Here is a 26,445-nt window from a genome sequence, read left to right as displayed (position 1 = left end):
TATATATATATGTATATATATATATATATATATATATATATATATATATATATATATATATATGTGTGTGTGTGTGTGTATGTATGCATGTATGTATGTATGTATGTATGTATGTGTATATATATATATATATATATATATATATATATATATATATATATATATATATATATATGTATATATATATATATATATATATATATATATATATGTATATATATATATATATATATATATATATATATATATATATTATTATTATTATTATTACTATCCAAGCTACAACCCTAGTTGGAAAAGCAAGATGCTATAAGCCCAGGGGCTCCAACAGGGAAAAATAGCCCAGTGAGGAAAGGAAATAAGGAAATAAATAAATGAAGAGAACAAATTAACAATAAATCATTCTAAAAACAGTAACAACGTCAAAACAGACATGTCATATATAAACTATTAACAGCATCAAAAACAAATATGTCATGAATAAACTATAAAAAGACTCATGTCCGCCTGGTCAACAAAAAAGCATTTGCTCCAACTTTGAACTTTTGAAGTTCTACTGATTCAACCACCCGATTAGGAAGATCATTCCACAACTTGGTAACAGCTGGAATAAAACTTCTAGAGTACTGCGTAGTATTGAGTCTCGTGATGGAGAAGGCCTGGCTATTAGAATTAACTGCCTGCCTAGTATTACGAACAGGATATATATAATTTCTTTCTGGTCACGCCTAAATGCATTTCATGACATATAAATACTCTGTCTCTCTTCATTCCTAGGGTAGGGGGAGAGAGAGTAGTTATACACTGGTGAAAGGGATTTTAATTAGGAAAGGGGGAAGGTTTAACTCTGTGTATGGGGGTGGGAAGGTTTGAATGTGAGCGTCCACATCTATCTAATTTTCATGGGTCACATATACTAGTTCTAAAATAATGCTCAAATGCACTACCATAAAACCTTTGCACCTATCAATTTTCTGTTAAAGTCAGCTATTATAAAAATAAAATTAAATTAAAATTAACTTGTACTTTTCCTAGCTATACAAACCTAAGTTATTTAAAAGGGGGTATTCTCAGGTACAAGATAGTAATAGCCGTTGAAGAAATTATCGAGGGTCTGGCACCTACAGTACTATCCAATAGCGGGAGGGGATGCTGCTTCTCGCAGCTACTATACCTATTCCAATCAAAGCTGACTGTTGAGCGACAGCCTTTCTCAAAATACTTAGTGGAGGATTCCTCTTCTTTTGATCACTTTCCTTTACAACTCTACAACTCTTAAAACAAACACACCTGAAATTAAAATGGCTCACACATGGGGCGGGGGGATTAGTTTTGCTTTTAAGACCTTGGGGTTAGCAGTTAAAGGTTAGGTTTTTATAAGTAGCCTACACCGGGTTACTTATTTTCGTTCCATATTCTATTCATTTCTTCCTATATATGTATTATTTGCATATATTTTCTATCATTCTATGTATAAATGGATAAAGTAAATACTGCTGTATAGATATTAGCATTATATGTAGCATATTTTAATACACTTATCTTTTGAAGGAAAACAAAAACTTGCTTATTTAATCATCAATTTTTCAAAAAAATTCATAAATTCTTGGTAAAAAAAAAACACTGGCTTTACAGCGAATCACCGTCTTCGTCATGAGAGGAGTCGAGATAAATGACAAATGAGTTGAGAATAGTCATACATCTTGATAGGAAAGATTCTGCTTACAAAATTTTCGCGCAGCAAAACGAAACGCAAAGAATTTTCCGACTCACATTGCAAAAAATGTTTCACGCTACGAAAGGAGGTACGGTACGAGAGCCCGACCGTCTTAGGGACTGATTATAAAATTCGCGTGCCACCAGCCCGTAAACTAACCATCATCCTCCCCCACTCCCATTGGTCATCTCTAGACTCAGATGTTAGTTACCGCCATATGATCCTGCTCTCCTATTGGTCAGTATCTACTGTACTGTATCCCATCAAGCATCTACGCACTGGCGTTCCTCTTCAATTTAATTTCGGCAGTGGTATTGTACACATTAACTTTGTGTTTGTGATTTGGCTTTCGTGACTTTTGTATATTTTGTACATATTTACATTAGTTTATTAGCCATGGGTCCCAAGAAAGTGGCTGATGTGCAGGGTAAGAAAAAGAGGATGCTTTCTATGGAGACAGATGGAAATAATCAAGAAATACAGGCCTGGCATGCAGTTAAATGTGATCATGAAGGAATATGGCCAAAATTCGTCAACAATAGGCACTATCCTTAAACAGAAGGAAGCCACCAAAGCAGCAACACCTAAGGGCATGACTGTTTTCTCCAGCATGAGGAGCCACGTCCATTATGGGGTGGAGAGACTGCTGCTTGTTTGAATTAAGGACAAAGAAATTGCTGGAGACATACCACCGAGACGATAATCAGCCAGAAGGCCAACGCCATTTTGGGTGATGTCGTGCATGCTCAGGCTGAAGACGGTGTAGGAGAAGGGACATTAAAGCAGGCACCCCCAGAGTATAAAGCTACTCGGGGGTGGTTTGAAAAAATTTCAGACAGTCTAGCGTTTATTCGGTTGTGCGTTATGGGGAGGCTGCAAGCTCGGATACGAAAGCGGCCGAAGCCTTTGTTAAGACATTCAATGAGTTGACTGTCCAGGAGGGCTACAGTCCCCAGCAAGTCTTCAACTGCTACGAAACAAGGCTTTTCTGGAAGAAAATGCCTCGAGGAAGATATCCTAGCAGAGTAGTCCTTCATCATGGTTCTCTATCTTCTGCCTAACATTACCCCTCTCCTCCAAAACATGGACCAGCAAGTGATTTCCAACTTTAAGAAACTCTACACGAAATATCACTTCAAGATATGTTTCGAAATCACTAGGAGCACAAACCTCACACTTGGTGAATTATGGAAGGAGCATTTCAATGCTATGATATGTCTCATAATCATTGATACAGCTTGGCGGGAGGTTTCGAGGCACACCTTGAACTCTGTGTAGAAGCTGTGGTCTGATGCCATCTCCGCACTTGATTTCTAGGGCTTCCATGTAGGCCAAGCTGAAGAGAAGACTATTTCGAAAAAATTGACGATCCTGAACCTATTGCTTAAAATGAGGTTGCCGAGATCGTTACACTCGGAACATCCATGGGTCTGGAAGTTGATGAGGCCGACAGCAATGAGCTTATTGAGGAGCACCTAGAGGAACTTACGGCAAACGACCTAAAAGAGTTGGAGGCCATGCAACTGAATAAAGTTCAGGAACAGTTCTCTAGCAGCGAGGAGGGGAATAACCCTATGACCACAGCAGAAATTAAGGAGGCTCTAACTTGCTACCATGAAATAGCAGCTTTTGTCAAAAACGCATAAAAAAAAAGATGGTCACAGGTCGTCGCTTGAATAATTAAATGACGTTTGCCTTTGTCATTTCAGGAACATTTTAAGAAGCAGGCAGAAACAGGCTTCCTTGGATAGTTTTCTTTTAAAGAGAGGCCTTCAGTACTAGTAGACCAATAGGAAGCTCAAAGTGATTCAAAAAGGAAGAAAAGTGTCAGTGATGAAGAAAATATACAATTAAATTTATAAAACACAGAATGTAAAGTAAAAAAAAATACAAAATTAGAAAAAGAAGAAAATATATCTAATTCTAAGTTTATCATAAAAATAAGTGCTGATATTTTCTGCCATTTGTTAATGTGTTCCCTAAAATTAAGTTTTATTGTTTTCTGCCATTTATTCATCTGTTTTGTAAAGTTAAGTGTACTTGTTTTCTACCACATGTTAATATTTGCGGCCGTTTGTCATCCTCCTCTACCATCCACAAATTCGCTCTCAGACATCGCCTCACTCCAAAGGTAAGGCTCCACATTTTTGTTACTGTATTTTCCTAGCATTATTGCTTTGTTTTAATGTTTGCTCTAATTATACATTTACTCAATAGATTATTAGCGGATAGGTTATTACTGAGTGATCCATATGGTTCTGTTTGATTGAATTTAGCCTTATCATAAGCATTTAATGTGGTGTTTTGGTAGGGCCTGGAACGAATTAGGCTATTTACATGTAAAAGGCGACTCACACTGCGGAAAAATTACGGTACAAAAGCTACTACGGAATCAATTAATTTCGTATTGTGAGGCATTACTGTAATTTATTTATGGCAATATCATTCTTCATGTTGCAAAGTCTCAGCATGTCTTACAGCTTTGCCCCAATATTCCTTTGTTATTCTATCCAGAGATTCCTGTGATAGTAACTCCAATTCATTCATTACAAAATTACCTTTCTTGCTATATAGTTTTTCACATGGCCCCCTAAATATTTAAAAGGGTTGTATTAACATTAGTGCGGCAGTATACGAATCACTTTATGGCTGTACTTTGCTGTAAACTTGTCAATGACATACTTATTTTCCATGTTCCGTGTGCGCTTTTTCAACATTGGTAACAGTTCTCTTTTTAGCAAGTGTTCTTTTGAATAATCCCCATTTCTATAATCCAACTTCACAGAATGGTAGGATGTGTTATTCATGACTATAACAGACGATGCAGGCATACAGTATAAGGAATGAGTTGCGTACAGAACCACTTTTTGAACACAATGCAGTTCATCTGGTGATCATAATCTTCATCGGTTTTAGCAAGGAATATCAATTGTGCATTTGGCACAAAACTGTCTTTAGAGCTAGCATGCAAAACAATAAAACATCCCCTTTTCCCATGGGGTTGTTTATGGCCTGTTACTTTAGAGGAGCTTGTATCTATCCAGCATTTATCAACACTGTAGTTTTGGTTTACACGTTTCGTCCCAGTATAAAGTTGGACATTCTTCATTTCTTGGCATTTCTTATTTTTCGTAAAAAAAATTATTCGCAAAGACAGATCATCATCTCTCTCCTTTAAGAAATGTCAACCATTCACTTTTGCATAGCGAAAACCTATTTTTCTAATCACCTTTCGAAGAGATTCTCTACTTCCACTAAAACTGATATTGCTTTCGTTGCTACCAGCACTTTTTTGGGAGTAGGAATTTCCTTCCGATCATAGAAACCAAGAATTGTTCTTTGCAGAATCTTTTCATCAAAATCATGAAAGTCCGTCACTGGTCTAACGTTTCGTCTTTTCTTTCTTTGAATCACTGGAGATTTCAATAGCATTTCCTTCTCAATTGCTTCATTCCTTATTCCAGAATAGTTTTTCCTGACATTTTTGTTGTTTCACATACTTTTTGGATAGCCTTCAAAACATCAGTTACAGGACCTCCTTGTTTTTCTAAAATGTATTACATTTCAGAACATTATAGACTTTCCTTGGCCTCACGTGGCAAGTGAAGATGTTTTCGTGAGTTACTTAAGCTTTCCACTGTTAACACAGTTGGTGACTGAGAGCAAGTGGCCTCAAATGATATTGACTACGACCTCTCTCTCTCTCTCTCTCTCTCTCTCTCTCTCTCTCTCTCTCTCTCTCTCTCTCTCTCTCTCTCTCTCATTCCAGATGAAATGAAATGTATCTTCATAAATTTTGAAAAAGTTTCATAGTAAAATAGTGAAAAAAAGAAACTTGTGCTATAAATAAACTGATGCAAACCCAATGTTAAAAAATATATACACTTCCCCGTAATTTTTAAATCTAAATATTGCATGCACCAGTGCTTTTGCCGAGCATATACACACACAACATACATATTTCTGGGTCGACCTGTGACGCCCGGTGAAAAGGGTCCTTCACACTTTTCTGATATAAATACTTCCAAATATACCAGAGAAAGTTAAAAGCATGTTACTACCCTCGCGCGAGCACCCTGAGGGTGTCGTGTATAAAGCAGGGGCGTGTGAAAACCACTATTCAGAGGCTGTCTTCCATTTAGCTAATTCCTTCGTCAAAAGGGATGGGCCGATACAGAGGCACTAGCTACGTTACCTGAACCACACCACCGACGCCCGACGCGAGCGCCATCTGAACAACATCCTTCTTTAGGACGTCGTAAGCGTTGTTTGCTTCGTGTTTGTGCTCTGCTTTTGTTCGTGTTTTGAACTGTTTTTCGCCATGGCTTAAGCCCTTCTTTCCGCTGGACCAATGTTATGTACCATAGATTGTTTTGACAGCTAATTTAGTACCGGGCTATTATTACTTTTTGCAATTTTAGTGTTTGTTAGTGCGACCAGCCTTACGCCTTCCGCGGTGATGGCGGCCATTATTGTTACGTTCATACGTTTCAATTCTTTTGTATGCCCGTTTGGTACTATTGTCATTCTAGGTTCATTTATCTTATTATAGATTCTTGGCCTTGTGCCGTTTATTTTGAACCATGTTTTGTAAGTCTTTTGGTACTTTTTAACGCTTACGAGTCCGTATCTTTGACGAACGAAGGATAGCGTTCGGGGCTTTATTATAGTTTAGTACCACCACTTGGCTTTGTTTTATTTTCGCCATAATTCACTGTTCAGTTACCGTTTTTCACTATCCTTCATTTCTTATTATTGTTTATTGCTTTATTGTATTCACGGACTGAGGTGTGTGTTTATTTTGAGGTTTGTTATTTATTCTTAGAGTAACCATGAGTGCGAGAGGCTGGAGTTCCCGTTGTCTGTTCATACAGTTACATTTTCTCCCTCTCTCCATCTCTCCCCTATGGGTTTGTTGACACAGCGCGAGAGGCTGGAGTTCCCGTTTTCTGTTCATACAGGAAAGCGTTCTCCCTCTCTCTATCTCTTACCCGCGTGGGAAATCATCTTATTGTATATTGGTTTTAGCTTACTTTATTATTGCGTATTATGGTTACTTGTTTGTGTATTTAAAGGCTAGTGTTTAGGGTAGTCCTGTTCGTGTGAGTGTCTATATTTTAGGTTAGTTGGCCCGCCTTTAGTTCCCCCTCACCTAGTTCCACCCTCTCCCCGCTTCGGCCAGGGAGTTGGGTCTGAACCTCTATCCAACTCTGCCATGAGTTTTATGTATGAGCTGGGAACTCTTAACTTCCCTTTTATCTAGGTGCACCCCTACAGCAGGGATTCGTCCCCTCGTTGGTCACTTGCACCTTGACTCCTGCTACGGCATCTTCACACGACTTACCACCCCCCGCTCCCCTCCGGGGCTCACCTAAGTATCCTTCGGGATCCTTTTACTAGTTATATATATATATATATACATATATATATATATATATATATATATATATATATATATATATATATATATATATATATATATATATTAATTTTAGTTTTTAGAGGACTTTCCCCCAGATCTCCGGCACATTCCGGAGATCTTTCAATCACTCTGCCTAAATTAACCTGTAATTACTTGGGGGCTCCGGCCCTGTATATTTGCATGACTCCGGCGCACTACGGAATTTTTACATTCTCACTATGTTATTATTACAGCGGAGCTCCGGCTCCCCTTTTGGCACAAACCCCTTTTTAATACAAACCTCATATTTTCCCAGCTTCTTATAATCCCATGGTTATGTTAGAGTCTTAGGGAGCATCTAGACTTATTTAACTTTTTTATTAAAAAAGTCCGCTGTGCTGCCAAAGGTTGCTCCGCCGCCTCCTCGGATCCGGTAGGCCACGATGTCTGCCGGTCCCACGCACACTGCGCAATCTCTTTCGTCCGTGAGCTGGGCTAGTCCTCCTACATGGTTTGGTTCCCTGAGGCGTGCACCTTGTGTTATGACCTCTCCTCGATTTTGCTTAATGACGACGTAAGATTTTTCCATTTTACTACTTATTATATGCTTATGATAATTAATATCTTATTCCGGTGGTTCTTATTTTGGTACACTATGAGATATATTGATATTGTTTTAGTTTTGGGATATGTTTATATATTCTTTCCTTCAATGCTCTAAGTATCCTCACTATTTCCAGGCTGACGAGGATGCCCTCCGGACGGCTAAGACCAGCCTCTGGTCTTGGTTTTCGGGGTTCGGCCGTAACGCCCCCACCGGCTGCCCCTACCTCCTCGACGGAGACATGGCCTCCCGACTCTTTCCAGGCTCCTCTTCCGCCGCAGTACCTGCTGATGTCGCCGCTCCCATGATTGCAGCTATCAGAGCGACTATACCCCTGGAGGAGGAGAACCAGCTCTCGGGGGAAGTCTCCTCACTGGATATCAACACGGAACCCATGGACGAGCAGGTTAGTGGTGTTGAGTTGGCAGTTTCCTTCCTTTCGCCTTCTCTCTCTCCTGGCTCTTCTTTCCACGGCTTTGATAAGCCGCAGACTTCTCCTTGGGATCCCTCCCTCTCTGTCCGACCCAAGGTGAAGCCCCTACGCAAAAACAAACCAAAGCCTAGCTCTTCAGCTTCGCCGCTATCTGTGTCTCCGGTCCCCGGACCCTCCACCACTCCTGATATTCCTGTAATGGCCCACTCTACTCCGCCTATTAAATCTCAGAAAAGCAAGTCCGCTAAGGCCAAGACTTCGGCTGCGAGTAGTTCTTCGGAGACTCCGTTCACACTTAATTTGATTCAGGAGTGGGTTACGACGCAGATGAAACAGCAGTCAGGTGTCATAACGGAGTTGAAGGATATGGTGGCTAACCTCCTCCGTTCTGGGACTCAGCTAGCCCCTCCGTTAGGCCCAGACACCTCTAAGCTGCCGCCATTTGATAAAAACAACCCTTGGCGGTTCGCGAGACATGCTCCGTACCTAGATGGTACACTAACTCTAGAGGGCTTAAGGACCCGCCCTCTAGATGATCTGGAGTTTTACCCTCCTGGCCTTCAGTTCCCCTTCAACGGTTTCGTCCGCCTGAAGGAACATGCCCTAATTAGGATGGACAAGGTCCCCAAAGAGACCGTTATTTTCCCTAAAGAGCAGGCCCAAGCTGACTGGGCCAGGACTCTCGCTGAATGGGGTTGCGTCAACTCTAAGTTGACCCCCCATAAAGGGGCATATACAATCTTCATGACTCCTCCGTCCATCCCCTGTCCACTTGCGGACAAGGTGGCGGAATTAACCGTCCAGTCAGCCAAGGAGGGCTCACCTATGCCTGTCCTTAAAGAGACGGACCCCACCTCTATGCTCGTTCCAGGCCCTTCCGACTTCTGGAACGATACCTCGGCTACTTTCACGGTGGGGAAGTTAGATCCGGACTGCGGATCGAAGTTGCCGGATCACCTTCTAAAGTCTGAGTTCGATGCACGAAACAGACTGGCCAGATCTCTGCACTCCATCATTTCGGCGGAAATGTTGGCCTCCCTATATAATGATGAGCTCCTCTTCCGCGTTTTTGCGAAGAATTTGCTCCAGACGTTCCAGGTCGACCTGCACGACTTCTGGACAGCTCGGATGAACTGCAGGAAGCACGTTCTTGCCGAAGCGTCAATTCGGCATGAGCCAAATAGACTCATAGCCTCCTCCTGCTGGGGTAAGACTCTCTTTCCTCAGGAGGAAGTTGATAATAGTCCTCCAGGATGCAGCGAGGGCAAATCAAAACTTGCAGGTTAGATGGGGCCTTTCGAACAAAAGAAAGTTTGAAGGTGTGAAACAACCTTTCTTTAAAAAGAAACAAAAATCTTTTACCCCATACAAGTCAAGCCGTGGCCAATTTCATCAAGGCCCTCACTCATCAACTCCCTCTACCTCTAAGTCTGCCTCTCCACAGGCAGCCCCTCCACAACAGATTGTGTTCCTCCCGGCACCCCAAGGTACCCAACAAACTCCCATGGCATCTTGGATGACCTCTCCTGCCTTCAACCCATCCTACGAGACCTCGAGTTCATTTCGAGGATACTCTAGAGGGGGCAACAAAGGTAAAGGTCAGTTCCGCCAACGAGGCAGACCTCAAACCAGGGGTCCAAGGGGAGGCCGTGGATCGAAATTCACCTCCATGCAATGAAGTGAATCAGGTAGGGGGGAGACTATATCTTTTCCGGAACCAGTGGACCTTCAGTCCCTGGGCCCACAGCATAGTCTCCAAAGGCCTAGGCTGGAAGTGGTCACAAGGGGGTCCACCTCCGACAGTGACCTTCTTCCAGAAACCCACTCCTATCTTGGAAGAATACACCACGGAACTACTCAAGAAGAAAGCGATAAAGAGGGTACGATCACTGAAATTCCAAGGACGCCTGTTCACAGTCCACAAGAAAGATTCGTCGGCGCTGATAGTAGTCCTGGACTTGTCGAAACTGAATTCTTACATTATTTGCGACAAGTTTCGTATGCTGACTGTCTCTCAGGTACGGACCTTACTTCCCCGTGGGGCCGTCACCACCTCTATAGATCTTACCAATGCCTATTATCACGTCCCAGTAGCACGAAACTTCTCTCCTTACCTCGGCTTCCGCCTGGGCAAGAAAGCCTTCGCGTTCAAAGTCATGCCCTTCGGCCTCAGCATAGCTCCCAGGATATTTACAAAACTGGGGTAAACAGTACTAGAACAACTCAGGAGCCAAGGGATCAAGGTAATCGGAATGCAACAAGGCTACATCAAAGTGGTTCAGTTTCTCACCAAACTGGGATTCCAAGTCAATCTCCAAAAGTCTCGCCTTCAACCATCAAGCCACTTCGAATGGTTAGGCATCCGATGGGGCCTTACAAGTCACAAGCTGTCTCTTCCTCCCAAAAAAGTCAAAGAGATAGCATCCAAGACGAGGAACTTCCTCAAGCACAAACAGGTGTCACGGAGAGCCTTAGAAAGAATCCTCGGCTTACTCCAATTTGCATCGGTGACGGACCTCTTATTGAAAGCCAAACTCAAAGACATCAATCGAGTTTGGAGAAAGAGAGCTACGACTACATTACGAGACAAGATTTCCAAAATCCCCTCAATCCCGAAAAAGAGACTCAGGCCATGGTCAAAACCAGAGAACCTTTCCAAATTGGTCCCTCTGCAATTTCATCCCCCACAAGTGACGATTCACACAGACGCGTTGCTCAGTGGTTGGGGGGGCTACTACAAACAACAGATGTTTCAGGGCTCCTGGTCCCCCGCCATGAGACACTTTCACATCAATGTACTAGAAGCCATGGCAGTCTTCCTAACCTTGAAGCGACTGTCCCCCCCCCACGGTCCACTCATGTCAGGATAGTCTCAGACAGCACTGCAGTAGTACACTGCATAAACAGAGGCGGATCAAAATCTCCCAACCTGAATCAAGTCCTGGTCACGATTTTTACCTTGGCCTTCGAAAAGAACTGGTTCCTGTCAGCCACTCACTTAGCAGGAGTCCAGAATGTGATAGCGGACTCGCCATCCAGGACGAAGCCACGGGAGTCAGAATGGTCTCTAGACACGAATTCTTTCCGGTGGATATCCAGGCTGGGTCCCGGTCTCCGGGTGGATCTCTTTGCGACACAACTGAACCACAAACTTCCCTGTTATGTGGCACCGAACCTGGACCCTCAGGCGTATGCTATGGACGCATTAACTCTGGACTGGAACCATTGTAAGAAGATTTACCTATTTCCTCTGGTGAATCTTCTCATGAAAGTCTTACACAAACTGCGCTCCTTCCACGGCGCAGTGGCTTTAGTAGCACTGAACTGGCCAAAAAGCAGTTAGTTTCCTCTCCTCCTCGAGTTGAAACTCCGTCCCTTCCGGATATCATTCCCCAAGCTGACCCAGGTAGTCCAAACTCAGACTGTGTCAGATTCCTCAAGGATAGCCCAAACCCTAACTTTGTGGATTTCATGAAGTTTGCAGCACAGGGACGCGAACATTGACCCGGAAAATGTCCTCTTTATAGAATCAGACAAGAGGGACTCTACACTTAGACAATATGATTCAGCCGTTAAGAAATTAGCAGATTTCTTAAAACAGTCAGAAGATTCTGGGATGACCTCTAATCTGGCCATCTCTTTCTTCAGGTCCCTATTTGACAAGGGCCTAGCAGCTGGTACTAAAACAATGATTAAGTCAGCTCTGAAGAAGATCTTCCTTGTGGGTTTCAATATTGACCTAGCGGATTCCTACTTTTCCTCTATCCCGAAAGCCGACGCTAGGCTCAGACCTTCGGTTCATCCGCAAAAAGTCTCATGGTCTCTAAACTACGTACTAAAACTTGCTCCAGACACTGATAACGAATCCTGCTCCTACATCTCCCTGCTTAGAAAGACATTATTTTTAACGGCCTTGGCCTCGGGTGCTAGAATCTCAGAATTAGCAGCTCTCTCACGTAATCCTGAAAATATAGATTTCCTCCCGTCAGATGAAGTCCTACTTTCCCCAGACAGAGCCTTCTTAGCTAAAAACGAGGACCCCCAAAACAGGTGGTCCCCTTGGAAGATTATCCCTCTTCCTCAAGATACTTCTTTGTGTCCAGTCACTACACTCCGGGCCTTTTTAGCTAGAACTGCCACCCGCTCGTCTAGCCCCTTGTTTGTCAGAGAACAAGGAGGCACTATTTCCATTCAGGGCATCAGACAGCAAATCCTTTACTTTATTAAGCAAGCTAACCCGGAATCATTTCCCCATGCTCATGATATCCGGTCAGTGGCAACCTCCATCAATTACTATCAAAATATGGATTTTCATGACCTTAAGAAGTATACGGGTTGGAAATCCCCTATGGTATTCAAACGCCACTATTTAAAGAACTTACAGGCCCTTAAATTCTCCACGGTTGCAGCTGGGAGCCTCATCTCCCCTCAATAATCTCTCCGTTCTTCCTTCATCCATCTCTCTCCTTCTCCCTCCTACCTGCCACTCTCACCACGTCGCCGCTCTCCTGGTGGTTCGTTTAGCCCTAGATTACATTACCATTATTGAGTTACTTTGGTTACTTACCGTTAATTGTGTATAGCTTTACTTTTAAGCTTATGTTGCATTACCATTTATATTTTAGCCATGTAAGGTTTTGGTTTTTGTGATGCTGGGACCTAGGGGTACTCCCCTTGCATCACCCTTTATGTATTTTATATTATTGTTGTTATTTCCAGTATGGCACCTTTTGTAATCTTGTATATATTTTTGACATTCCTTAATATAATAACCTTTGGGACTTGTTGTTTTCTTACTCCCTTTTCATTTAGGGCTTGGAAGGCATTCTCTGGTACATTTTCACCGGGCGTCACAGGTCGACCCATTAAAGGGATTTTGACGAAGGAAAAATCTATTTCTGGGGAGATACCTGTGACACCCGGTGAAACCCTTCCCTTGTTTTTACCCCTCCCTTTCCTTTCCAAGCAATCGTGTTCAATACAGAAGGATGTTGTTCAGATGGCGCTCGCATCGGGCGTCGGTGGTGTGGTTCAGGTAACGTAGCTAGTGCCTCTGTATCGGCCCATCCCTTTTGACGAAGGAATTAGCTAAATGGAAGACAGCCTGTGAATAGTGGTTTTCACACGCCCCTGCTTTATACACGACACCTTCAGGGTGCTCGCGCGAGGGTAGTAACCTCTGCATTCCATGCTTTTAACTTTCTCTGGTATATTTGGAAGTATTTATATCAGAAAAGTGTAAAGAAGGACCCTTTTCACTGGGCGTCACAGGTATCTCCCCAGAAATAGATTTTTCCTTCGTCAAAATCCCTTATATATATATATATATATATATATATATATATATATATATATATATATATATATATATATATATATATATATATATATATATATATATATACATATATAATGTACATGTGTATATATATATGTGTGTGTATATATGTAATAATCATATATTACATGTTTAAAACACATGACGTAATACGTCATTGTGGAAGTAGAAGCTAGTGTGAGAAGTGCTGTAGTCAGACAGATCATAACAGGATGCGAATACCAGGTCTCAGCAATGTAACATTTTTATGAAGAATAAACACAAATACGAACCGTGTGAAAGAGTTGTGTCGCCACCGGATGCAGGTGTCTTCCTATACTAATATTTAGTTTACATTCTGTGTTTAAATGCTGAGATAACTGACTATACGATATCTGTGATATCGATATTTTAGCCAGTTCTTATCAATACATCATATGGAATGGTCATCCGACCAAACCAGCTATTCTCCTGTGATGGAGATGTTAACACTGTTGTTTTTAAAGTATAAACCAGTTTAAAGTTAACTTGATTGACTTTACTTGAAGATGTAACATCCCAACTAACATACTCAATGTGTGTTAATAACAGTAGCACACTAATAAATGGTGGCAGCAGTAAAACTCCAAGAATCAGAGAAAGATCTTCAAGAATCAACGAATAAAAATCTAAAAACCAGAGAAAGATCTTCAAGAATCAACGAATAAAACTCTAAAAACCAGAGAAAGTTCTTCAAGAAATCAACAGTAATGAATCTACAATTTTGACTAAGTATCATAGTCCATCGAAGAATGAAACATTTAATGAATGTTATACATACAAACTGATGAACTGGATCTTCAATCAACATCCTAAGAAAACCAAGGACTGACGTTCAACGCTTACAAAGCATATCCAGGAAGCACTACATTCAACGGAAATTGGACCGAATACATTCACCCAAACATCAGGAGAGAGAGAGGATATGACGACATCACACAAAACCATATAAAGCTAAGTACATTTCTTATTCATTTCAGTATTGAGCAGTGAAGTGTAGTTATCACGAGTCGTTAGTCGATTATTACTGGGGTGAGTGGTTTGCTAATCTTCTATTGAAACTGTGTTCAACTCTGAATTCTCATCTAGAATTTTTTTCTCTCTTTGTGCTAATTCTGTTTTTTTTCAGAAATTCTCGGGAAATATCTTTGTGTTCCGTTTACTTTCAGAAATTCTCGGGAAATATCTTTGTATTAGTAGCATTGTTTTGGGGAATTTTGTTATAATCTTTATCATTGAGTGCTTAAGCGTTTACGCAGTGGACGTCTGTATTCATATAGATATTTTGATAGAATTGCAAGGGGTCGAAGAGATAGGAAAAGAAATACCGTAATCATGACGCCCCCTGTGAGCCCCACCCCTGCACCAAGTAACGCAGGACAGGTTAACCCTCTCCCGATTGTGACACTTGTAAATGCTAGGTCAGCAATCCTTCCTTTTCAGAGTCGGGTTAATGGGTTCTTGCCTCAAAAAGTGGAGTCATGGATTTCATCCGTCGATGCCCATTTAAATGCCAAACAAATCGTAGACCCTTTTTGTACAATTACAAGAAGCTAAAAGTTTTATAGATTTTTGTAAGGGGGATGCGAGTGCGTATTTAAGAGGTGTTTCATTTCAAGAAGCAGTTACCTGGGATGATTTCAAAGTTAAGTTATGTGCGGTCTTTGGGGGTGAAGAAGCCTTGGATGTAGTATTAACGTTAAGAAATACACTTAATCAAGCCACTATGACTCGGCTTAATGTTATTGAGAGAGCAGCTCTCATAGCTGATAGGCTTAATGAATATCAAGATATTTTAGGTAATTCCACTTGAGTTACTAGAGATAACATCTCCGTGAAAGATTTTTTACGATTAATTTATTTAACTTACATGACACTTATGTTGCCTGAAGCTTTAGTGCGCTGTTTTGATAAAAAGTTAACGCCTGCAAGTACGGAATTGGATGTATATAAACAGATAAAGAAACACATGTCTAAGTGTCCTGACCTTGATCCTGTGTTAACTCAAGTTTTTGCAAAAAATGAAACAAAGCCACAACAAGTAAATGTAGTTAATAATAGTCAAGTTGCGGGAATGACGTGTTATAATTGCAAACGTCAAGGTCACTTGATTGCGGACTGCAGAACGAAATTCTGTTCGATACATAATAGTTCAACTCATTCATATAGTCAGTGCTACTCACGTAAGACACAACAGAATCCTAGAAATACACAGTCAATTCCACAGTCAGTTCCATATGGAAATAAAAAGAAAAATCCTCATTTTAATAAGAAGAAACAGCCAAACGTCATTGTAGTTCAGAATCCCAAACAAACAAACAGTTCTTCTAATAACGCTGATCCTGGGTCGTCAAACCAGACCTCGCAAGGTCAGACTAATTTTCAGAATGTGCAGAGCAAAGCAAATACCACATAATTAACTCCAGTGGGGAAGAGAGTGATGTTGGGTCAAGGTCATTTATGTCAACATCAGTAGTATTGAATAATCAATTTAATGTTTTATCAGATCATTGTGAGGCAATAGATTTTCCTATGAAACACACAGCCGAATCAAGTAAATCAGTGCATGCTCCCGTAGATTTGCAACGAATTCATACAATAAGAAGCCAAAATGAGTTACGACCAACATTATATGCTGTAAATTTAGAACACAAATCCTTTACGTTATTTTTTGACTCTGGTACGCCACGTAATATCATGGATTTGAGGACACATCATTTGTTGATTTCGAACTTTCCGATAGAAAAATCCGGAGTAAGACTCTCGGGTATAGGAAATAATGAATTAAATGTCATAGGCATAACTCATGTTCAATTCAAAGTCGGTAAACGCACGTTTTCCGATACATTTGTTGTTGTACAAAACATTGATATGTATCCAGCTGTAATTATAGGATACCCATCTATGGGAAATCAAAACATTATCTTAGCCCCTGCCAAGCACGGCGTGTATATCAAAGGAAAATTCTATAAGTCTTCTAATACCTTAAAATCAGTTTTGGATAAAAAGGAGACGACAAATGTAACCGTAACGTACGATGAAGAACCAATAACTTGTCTCACTAATAAAGAAATAATATACGCGACCCAGCAGAATTCTCATTCACCCGTAATATCATCTTGCACGCAATCTATTGAGCCAAACGTACCTTCGAATCTAATAGTGCAAGTAAAGAAAACATTACCGGGATCTGAAATATTAATCCTTTCAGACACTTTGAAAACTAACGGATTGTCTGTCACACAAGCTATTTATACAGTAGGCTCACATCAACAATGTAATATTGAAGTCTATAATCATTTAAATACCACTTTAGTAATTCACAAAAATCAACATATCTTGGATGTAGAAGTTTATAAACATCGTATTCTTACCGTTGCTGAAATCAGTCACGCTCAATCAGTTGCGGATGAATCCCTTTTGCAATCTATTAAAAATAAAATCAATAAAGACATTCAGGACGAAGAAATTCAGCAGAAAATTTTTGGACTTTTAACTAAATATCATGATGTTTTTTCCACTACGGATGGATCCTTAGGAAAAACAGATGTGATCGAGCATCAAATAAGGTTAAAGGACAAGCAGAAAGTTATCTATGTACCCTCGTACAGACTCCCTATGAAATTCCAGAATGATATAAATGATGAAGTAGGTAAAACGCTAGAAGAAGGAGTCATTAGGAAATCGAACAGCCCTTATAATTTTCCATTAATAGTTGTACCGAAAAAAGATCGAACATGGCGTATCTGCGTAGACTTCCGTCGTCTAAACGAGTAGACGATCCCTGATCGATTCCCAGTGCCATGTACAGACGATATTTTGTCGACGATATTTTGTCTTTGTTAGGTCAGAATAAATATTTTACCAGTTTGGACTTACTTAAAGGTTTTCACCAGATATCATTAGAAGAAGATAGTATCCCATACACAGCCTTCAGCACAGCCAGGGGACATTTTGAATTTTTACGGATGTCTTTTGGTTTACGTTGTGCTCCCATAACATTTACAAGAATGATTAACATAGTGTTTGGAGACTTGCTAGGGGATATATTGCATGCCTATATGGACGACCTTGTAATCTTTTCCAACACCTTAGAAGAACATCTACGTAAATTAGAACTAGTACTACAGAGACTAAGACAACATAACTTAAGGGTAAAGATTAGTAAGTGTGAATTTTTCAAAACAGAATTAATATATTTGGGTTTCATGGTGTCAAGCCAAGGTCTTAAAGTAGTCCATGATAAGGTGTCGGCTATCCGTAACTTTCCCATACCTACTGTCAAGGGAATACAGCCATTTCTGGGTTGTAGTGGATATTACAGGCGTTTTATACGCAACTATTCAATAATAGCCGCTCCCTTAACTGATCTTACGGAGAAGGGCGTAGATTTCATATGGTCTGAGCAGCATCAACAGGCGTTTAATACCTTGAAAGATGAACTGTGTAGTTCTCCTATCTTAAAATTTCCTGACTTCGGTAAGGAATTCTTCATTGCAACAGACGCCTCAGCAGGAGGGGTATTGCTTCAGCAATATGATAAACAATTTTTCCCGATAACTTTTTATTCTCGAAAACTGAGAACTTCCGAAAGTAAGTATGCAGTAATAGACAAGGAAGGGCTAGCTATTGTTAATTCACTAGTGCATTTCAAGTTCATAATATACGGTTATCCCGTTAAGGTTCTTACTGATCATAAACCACTAACCGAATTCTTTAAAGGCTTCAACCACAGCCCCAAACGAACTCGGTGGCATTTGATCATTCAAGACTTTGGCGCGAGAATCGGGTATTTACCTGGGAAAGCAAATATCCTTGCTGATGCATTATCACGCAACCCCGTGTCATCTTGTACGGAGCCTTTAGCTTAATTAATAGATATATCAACATCCATGCCTTTTGTTAAAACGATATCTGAACAAGAAGATTTGGGCTGGAGCGCTGAATTATTACAGACAGAGCAAAGAAAAGATCAGAAATTAGAAACAATTATAAATGCTTTGAAAGGCAATCATAAGGAAAAGGGATATATAAAGTATAATCAGCAGAATTATATAATCAAAGATAATATTCTGTGTAGGACCGTGACAAGGAAAACCCGCAATACACCACATGTAACTAACGACCAGGTAGTGGTACCAATCTCACTTATTTCCACTGTCCTGAATTGGTTGCATGCAAATCCATTGCATGGACACCCGGGGTTCTCATTAATATCACAGAAAGCCAAATCATTGTTTTATTGGCATACGATGCTTACAGATATAAAAAAACACATAGCTAATTGTCGCACATGTCAGGAAAACAAAGGGCATACAAAAACACCTGTCAGTCTAGGGGCTTATCCCGTGCCCAATCAACCCTTTGAAAGAATACATTTAGATTTGTTAACAGGATTTTACGAGTCAGACAGAGGAAATAAGCACCTCTTAGTAATTGTAGATGCTTTAACTCGATATACAGAACTAATAGCGCTTAAAACTAAAACTGCGATTGAATGCGCTAGGAAGTTTTATGAGTGTTACATTTGTAAACATGGAATTCCACACATGATAATCTCAGACTCGGGTGGAGAATTTAATAATCACTTTCTTACCTCATTGTGTGAATTCCTTAGCATAAAGAAAATAAATACCATGATATATCACCCAGAGTCGAATGGGCTAGTGGAAAGAGCAAATAGGAAGGTTTTAAATATATTAAGAGTAACACTAGGGGGATCAGACCCCAACTGGGATATTGCAATACCTGCGGTACTGAGTACTCTGAATCATTCATATCATATATCAATTAAAATGTCACCGCACGAAGCATTGTATGGTACCCCAGTTAGAACGCCTTTCCATGTATTAACGCCTACAACTAATCTATCAAATCCTTTAAAAGAATGTATAAATGCAAGCAAAAGTCGTTTTGATATCCTTCGAAAGAATTTAGAAGAATCACAAATCATAATGAAAAGGAATCGTGATAAAATAGCGAAGCCAACTAAAACATATACCATGGGTGATAATGTATACATACAGATAAATGTACGTAAAGGACTCAATTATAAACTAACACCTAAGTTTGAAGGCCCATTTAACATTTTGGAAACATTAACGGCCAATAGGTTTAGAGTTCAAAACGTATCCCAACCCACTGATGAGAGAATCGTACCATTGGCTCACATAAGAAATTAAAATAAGAGGGAAAGAAGTGAGGGAAAGATTTTTATTTATATGTTAAAAGTTTTCTTCTTAATACAGAAGTAATTACATATATTTTTCTCGTTACAGGTTTCCAAGATGAATTTTTTGTTGTTGGGAGCGATATTGTTCGCTCAGGCATTTTTCTCGTGTGGGATGAGCTCTAAAACTAAAAGTATAGATTTTAAATATGGCACTATAGTTGAAAGACAAGAAGACGTTTTTATTACATCAAGTAACGTAGTTGTGGAAGTGCGAATGCAAGCAATTTTTCTCCCAGAGAATGACGTCACTAGCTTAAAAAGCGCCATTTCAAGGTTTCCTGTCTCATTAGATGAATTGCATAGAAGACATTTTCCTTTGAATACAGAGAGTTCGCTTGGATCGACACTAAAAGTTGCAGAGATGCTATCTGATGACTTGCAAAAAGGGATTTTGACGAAGGAAAAATCTATTTCTGGGGAGAGACCTGTGACGGCCGGTGAAAAGGGTCCTTCTTTACACTTTTCTAATATAAATCTTCCAAATATACTAGAGAAAGATAAAAGCATGGAATGCAGATGTTACTACCATCACGCGATCACCTTGTGGGTGTCGTGTATTTAACAAGGGCGTGTGAAAACCACTATTCACAGGCTGTCTTCCATTTAGATTATCCCTTCAGCAAAGGGGAGGGCCATGGCAGGCCCTAGAGAATACAGTTGGGCTACCCCACCGACACCTACTACTCGTGCTCTCCAGGTCATCCTTCTGCAAGAACATATGGCTTGGCAAGGAAAGGTTGGGTCCGTACAAAAATAACCGGGAAGGGTTTCACCGGCCGTCACAGGTCTCTCTCCAGAAATAGATTTTTCCTTCGTCAAAATCCCTTTTCTGGGTCGATCTGTGACGGCCGGTGAAAATGTACCAGAGAATGCCTTCCAAGCCCAATAAAGTAATAACATAATGCGGAGAATACAATCACCATGTACGACAATAATATAATATAATAATGTAACAAAACGTCCAATTACCAACTAGCCAAATGACATAGGGAGCGTAAGGCTAAATAACTAAGACGACAAGGAATCAACTGAGTGTCGAATCGCAAAAGGCATCAAACCTTACATGTCTAAGCATATCTAAACCTTAAAGGAACGGTAACTACAATAACAGTTAAACATAGGAATTAAACATGGCAAATATCATAGGGCTAACGATCTACCCAGGAGAGTGGCGACGTGGTGCGAGTGGCGGGTAGGGGGGAGAAGAGAAGAGATGGAAGAAAGGAAGAATCAGAGATTAATGGAGAGGGAAAAGGCTCCCCGCTGCCATCGTCGGGTATTTAAGGGCCTGTAAGATCTTTATATAGTGGCGTTTGACAACCATAGGGGATTTCCAACCCGTGTATATTATTTTTATTTTTTTTTTTTTTTAAATCATCAAAGTCCCTGTTCTGGAAGTAATTGATGTAGGTATCTACTGTCCGTATATCATGAGCCTGGGGAAATGATTCCGGATTAGTATGTTTAAAGTAGTAGAGGATTTGTTGCCTGATACCGTGAATGGAAATAGTACCTACTTGTTCCCCGATAACCAAGCAGCCAGACGAGCGGGTGGCAGTTCTAGCTAAAAAAGGCCTTGAGAGTAGTGACTGAACACAGAGAAAAGATCCTGGGGAAGAAGAATAATCTTCCGAGGGGAGCACCTATTTTGAGGATCCTCATTTCTTAGCTAGGAAAGCATTGTCTGGAGAAAGGAGTTCTTCGGCTGAAGGGAGGAAATCTATGTTTTCCGGGTTCGTGAGAGAGCTGCTAGTTCTGATATTCCATCACCTGAGGCCAAAGCCGTTAGGAATAAAGTCTTCCTAAGAAGAGTGATAAGAGCAGGATTCATTGTCCGTGTCCGGCGCAAGTTTCGAGGACACCGTTCATAGACCAGAGTCCTTTTGTGGCCAAACTGAAGGTCAAAGCCTAGCACATGTTTTTGGAATAGATGAGAAATAGGAATCAGCTAGGTTAATGTTAAACCCAACAAGGAAGATCTTCTTCAAATCTGGCTTGATGGTGGTTAAAGTGCTAACTGTTAGGCCTTTGCCAAATAAGAACCTCAAGAAAGAGATGTTTATATTCGGAGACATACGAGTATGGTCTGAACTCTTAGGGAATCTGCTAGTTGTTAACGGCCGAATCATATTGGCGAATTGTCGAGTCCCTTTTGTCTGATTCGATGAAGAGATCGATTTCCGGTTCAATGTTCACGTCTCTATGAGCTGCAAACTTCCTGTAGTCCACAAAGTCAGAGTTTTGGCTACTCTTGAGCAATCCGACACAGTGAGTTTGGATTACTTGAGTCAGTTTGGGGAACGGAATCCGGAAGGGACGGAGTTTCAACTCGAGGAGGAGAGGGAACCAACTGTTCTTGGCCAGTGAGGTGGTACTAAAGCCACTGCCCCCCGGAAGGAGCGTAGTTTGTGTAAAAGTCTCATTAGAAGATTCACTGGGGGAAATAGGTAAACCTTCTAATGGTTCCTGAGTATCCACCGGAATGAAATTATGTCTAGAGACCATTCTGACTCCAGTGGTTTCGTCCTGGCTAGTGAGTCTGCTCTCACATTCTGGATTCCCGCAAGGTGAGTTACTGACAGGATCCAGTTCTTTTCTGTTGGCCAGGCGAAGATAGTGACCAGGATCCGATTCAGGTCGGGTGACTTGGATCCTCCCCTGTTGACGCAGTGTACTACGTCTGTGCTGTCTGACACTACTCTGATGTGACTCGACCTCGGAGGAGAGAGTCTCTTCAGGGTCAAGAACACTGCCATGGCTTCGAGAACATTGATATGGGTCTGTTTCATGTCGGGTGACCAAGACCCCTGAAACATCTGATGTTCGGAGTAATCCCCCCATCCACTTAGAGGAGCGACTGTATGGAATGTCTCTTGTGGAGGTGGGAATTGTAGAGAAACCGATTTGGAGAGGTTCTTCGGTTCGGACCATGGGTGTAGTCTCATTTTCAAGACAGAAGGGATCTTCGAGACCTTGTCTCTTAAAGGTACTGTAGCTCTCTTTCTCCAAACTCGATTGATGTCTTTGAATTTTTGTTATTGAAGTGAATTGGAGAAGGCCGATGATACTTTCTAAAGTTCTTCTGGACATCTGTTTGTATTTGAGAAAATTCTTGATCTTGGAAGCTATTCCTCTTACCTTTTTGGAAGGGAGAGACAACGTGTGCTTCGAAAGGTCCCACTGAATGTCTAACCATTCTAAGTGGCCTGATGGTTGCAGGCGAGACTTTTGGAGATTGACCCCAAATCACAGGTTGTCGAGAAATCGAAGTACTTCCTTTGTAGCTCTGTTGCCTTCTATGGCCGACCGGGCCCAAGTGAGCCAACCGTCCAGATAAGCCATGATCTGTATCTCTTGGTTCTTGAGTTGTTCTAACACTGTCTCTCCCAGTTTCTTGAATATCCTGGGATCAAGGTTGAGGCTGAAGGGCATGTCTTGAACGCAAAGTCTTTCCTGCCTAGGCGGAAACCCAGATAAGAAGAGAAGTTTCGAGCTATAGGCACATGATAATAGACGTCGGTTAGATCGACAGAGGTGGTGACGGCCCCACGGGGAAGTAAGGTCCGTACCTGAGAGATAGTCAACATCCGGAACTTGTCGCAGAGAATGTAAGAGTTTATCTTTGACAAGTCCCGGTCCACTCTCAATGCCGACAAGCCTTTCTTTGGAATTGTGAACAGGCGGCCTTGGAACTTCGGTGATCGGTCCCGTTTGATTGCTTTCTTCTTAAGTAACTCTGTGGTGTACTCTTTCAGGATGGGAGTGGATTTCTGGGAGAAGGTCACTGGTGGAGGAGGAGGACCTTGTGGCCATTTCCACCTCAAACCTTTAGAGATTATGCTATGAGCCCACGGACCGAAGGTCCAATGGTCTTGAAAGTGGTAAAGTCTCTCCCCTACCGGGACCACCTCGTTGTGAGGGAATGAACCTAGGTCCTTTCCTTCCCCGAGCCTCCATTTTCCTAGGTCTGCCTTGATGGGGGAACTGTCTTCTACTCCTGTATCTTCCTCTCTGGTGTCCACGAAAGGAACCTGAGGGTTCGGAGCTAGGGCTGTATGCAGGCGAGGGCATCCAAACGGGGTTGGGCTGTGTACCTGGGGAATCAGTGAGGTATCCCACCTGATGAGGGGGAATCCGGATGCATAGGCGTCAAATCAGAGGAAGACTGTGATGTCGAGTGGGTAACTGACTAATGATGGCAGTGACGCCGGTTCGTTTTGTAGAGGGCAACTCTCTGCTTCTTCTTGAAGAAAGCTTGCTTTTGGTCTTCGACCTTCTTTCTGGCAGTGAGGCCCCGCCTTTCTTGCAATTTTGGGTTGCTCTCGTATCATCTTGTAGAACCATGTTCACCTCCTCCTGAGGGAAGAGAGTTTTACCCCATCAGGAGGAAACTATCAGCCTGCTCGATTCCTGTCTGATAGAGGCCTCAGACAGAACGTATTTCCCGCAACTAACCCGATCAGACCACCCAACGTGTAGGTCGAATTGGAAGGGCAGAGATTGGTTCTTCATGAATATCCGAAACAAAGTCTCAGTGGGATAAATCGAAGCTAGGGTCTCCCCGAGGTGGGGTCCGGCTCTTTAAGAGCCGGCATGGCCGAACCTTCTTTGTCAGCTTGAATAGTAAGACCTGTCCATTTATCCATAATAGGCAAGGCAACAATGAGAGCAGTTGTAGATATGGTGTATTCCCCATTGTGTGGGGTGAGCTTGGAATTATCGTAACCCCCCAGACCGACAACATCCTGGTCCAGACAGATCGGGCCTGCCCTTTAGGAAATAATACCGTTACCTACGGTACCTTGTCTAACCTAACCAAGGCATGCTTTTTCAATCGAATGAATCCGTTGAATGGGAATTCTAGTCCCTGAGAGTAAATTCTAGGTCCTCCAGAGGGCGGACATCTATGCCATCCAGAGTTATGGTACCATCTATATATGGGACATGTAAGGCAAATTTCTATGTGTTGTTTTTATCGAAGGAGGTTACTTCAATACGCCTGGGGCTGTAGGGGGAGTCATTCGAGTTCCTGAACGGACCCGACTCACCACCATATCTTTGAGCTCCGTCATAGCCCCTTGGCTTGCCCTAGAATGTATTGTATCTGCTCTTTAACCCTACCCCTGGCTTTTAGTAGTCACGGTTTTATGCAAGGTAATATGAACATCAGGATCCTTTGAGGGTCCTAGGTCGGTGAAGCAGGTAATTGCAAAGCTGAAGGCTCAAAACTCATCACCACCTACCTGCCCGTCCATGGGGTCGATGTCCAACCCTAGAGAGGACACTCTGAGGAGATAGGGTCCTCTAGATGGAGCATTCCTTCCAAACCTTGATACCCAAGGCCGGAGAGCCGCTCTTGCAGGCCGGAGAGATTCATCATCATCCTGAAAGAAGCGAGGGGATTAGTGATGAAGGAGAAGACCGTTCTCCTCAATAAGCAATGCATACATTAATCCGGATCAAATTAAATCATCGCCAAAGGATACCAAAAGGAAACATATTAGAACCAACTTACATCATGGGTCAGGAGTAGGGAGGACAGCTCGTAGCAGAGCGTGCATGACTCCGGGAACCATACCATGTAGGCGGACCTTCTGTAAAAGAAAGGGGACATAAGTCTGGATGTTCCTTGAAACTCTGGATAGTGATCCTATTCACAGGCTGGGATCAACCGTATAACTATAACTAATAATAATGCCTATATTTATGCATATATTTAATTATAAATCTGTATAAATATGGATAAATATCCATACAACATCGTGTTCAAATAGAAATAAATTTCTACTCAGTACTTGAAACCGAACGCTAGCCCCTTCTAATGAAAAGCCAGGTGGAAACCAACCATGCCATGAGAGGCTATCTACTGTTCCTTGAGACTCTTGTCAGTGAACAGATGAATCAATAGAATACTAATATCCAGTAACCACATAACATGTAACTATAGACCTCATCGGTAAAATAATGTTAACCCGGTTCTGAACGTCTGAGTCAGGGGTGGCCAACCTATGGCGCATTCGCCAACAGTGGCGCATTTCATGATCACAAGTGGCGCACTATACCCCAAAGATAGTAAATTGAATGACTTTTCTTTAAAATTGCTAATTATGTTCATATATTTTCATTAGGACTTTCAGGAATAGCTAATGAATATTATCAACGCAAATTCAAATTGTCATTAAAGTAAGTACAGTTTACTTTGTATTCATGTTAAATCCTTTCCTTTACAGCTAAAACAAAAGATTGGCCACCCGTGGTCTGAGTGATCTCTGTTGCCACCGGAGATCCGGTGACAAAGGTCCATCATAGTGAAAACGTGAACATCAGAGGAAAGCTAATATTAACCTCAATGCTGAACGTCTGTGTGATATCCGGTTAAGCCGGAGATTTGATGAAAAAGGACCGTAATAACGAAATTGTGATTATTCATGAAAAAGGGTTCGTACCCTGGTTCTGATCGTCTGATTGATCAAATTGTTAACTCCGGTTCTGATCGTCTGATTGATCTCTGTTTGTACCGGAGATCTGGTGACAAAGGTCCGTCATTGTGAAATCGTGACCCTCAGCGGTACGATAACATTCCTCAATACTGAATGTCTGTGTTATCTCCAGTGAAGCCGGAGATTCGATGAAAAAAAAGGGACCGTAATAATGTAATTGTGATCAATCATGACAAAGGTTCGTGTGCAAAAGGCCTCAGCC

The 26,445-nt window shown here is 41.5% G+C and overlaps 1 protein-coding gene across 2 annotated transcripts in view; it reads right to left on the bottom strand.

Annotated features, from left to right (window-relative positions):
• Positions 1-26,445, bottom strand: part of LOC137632603 (uncharacterized) — a 133,896-nt gene that overhangs the window by 3,769 nt on the left and 103,682 nt on the right. The gene's annotated exons all lie outside the window — the stretch shown is intronic.

This window comes from Palaemon carinicauda, chromosome 41, assembly GCF_036898095.1.
Source record: "Palaemon carinicauda isolate YSFRI2023 chromosome 41, ASM3689809v2, whole genome shotgun sequence".
Classification (NCBI taxonomy): Eukaryota; Metazoa; Arthropoda; class Malacostraca; order Decapoda; family Palaemonidae; genus Palaemon; species Palaemon carinicauda.
This window is presented reverse-complemented; position numbering and strand designations above follow the sequence as displayed.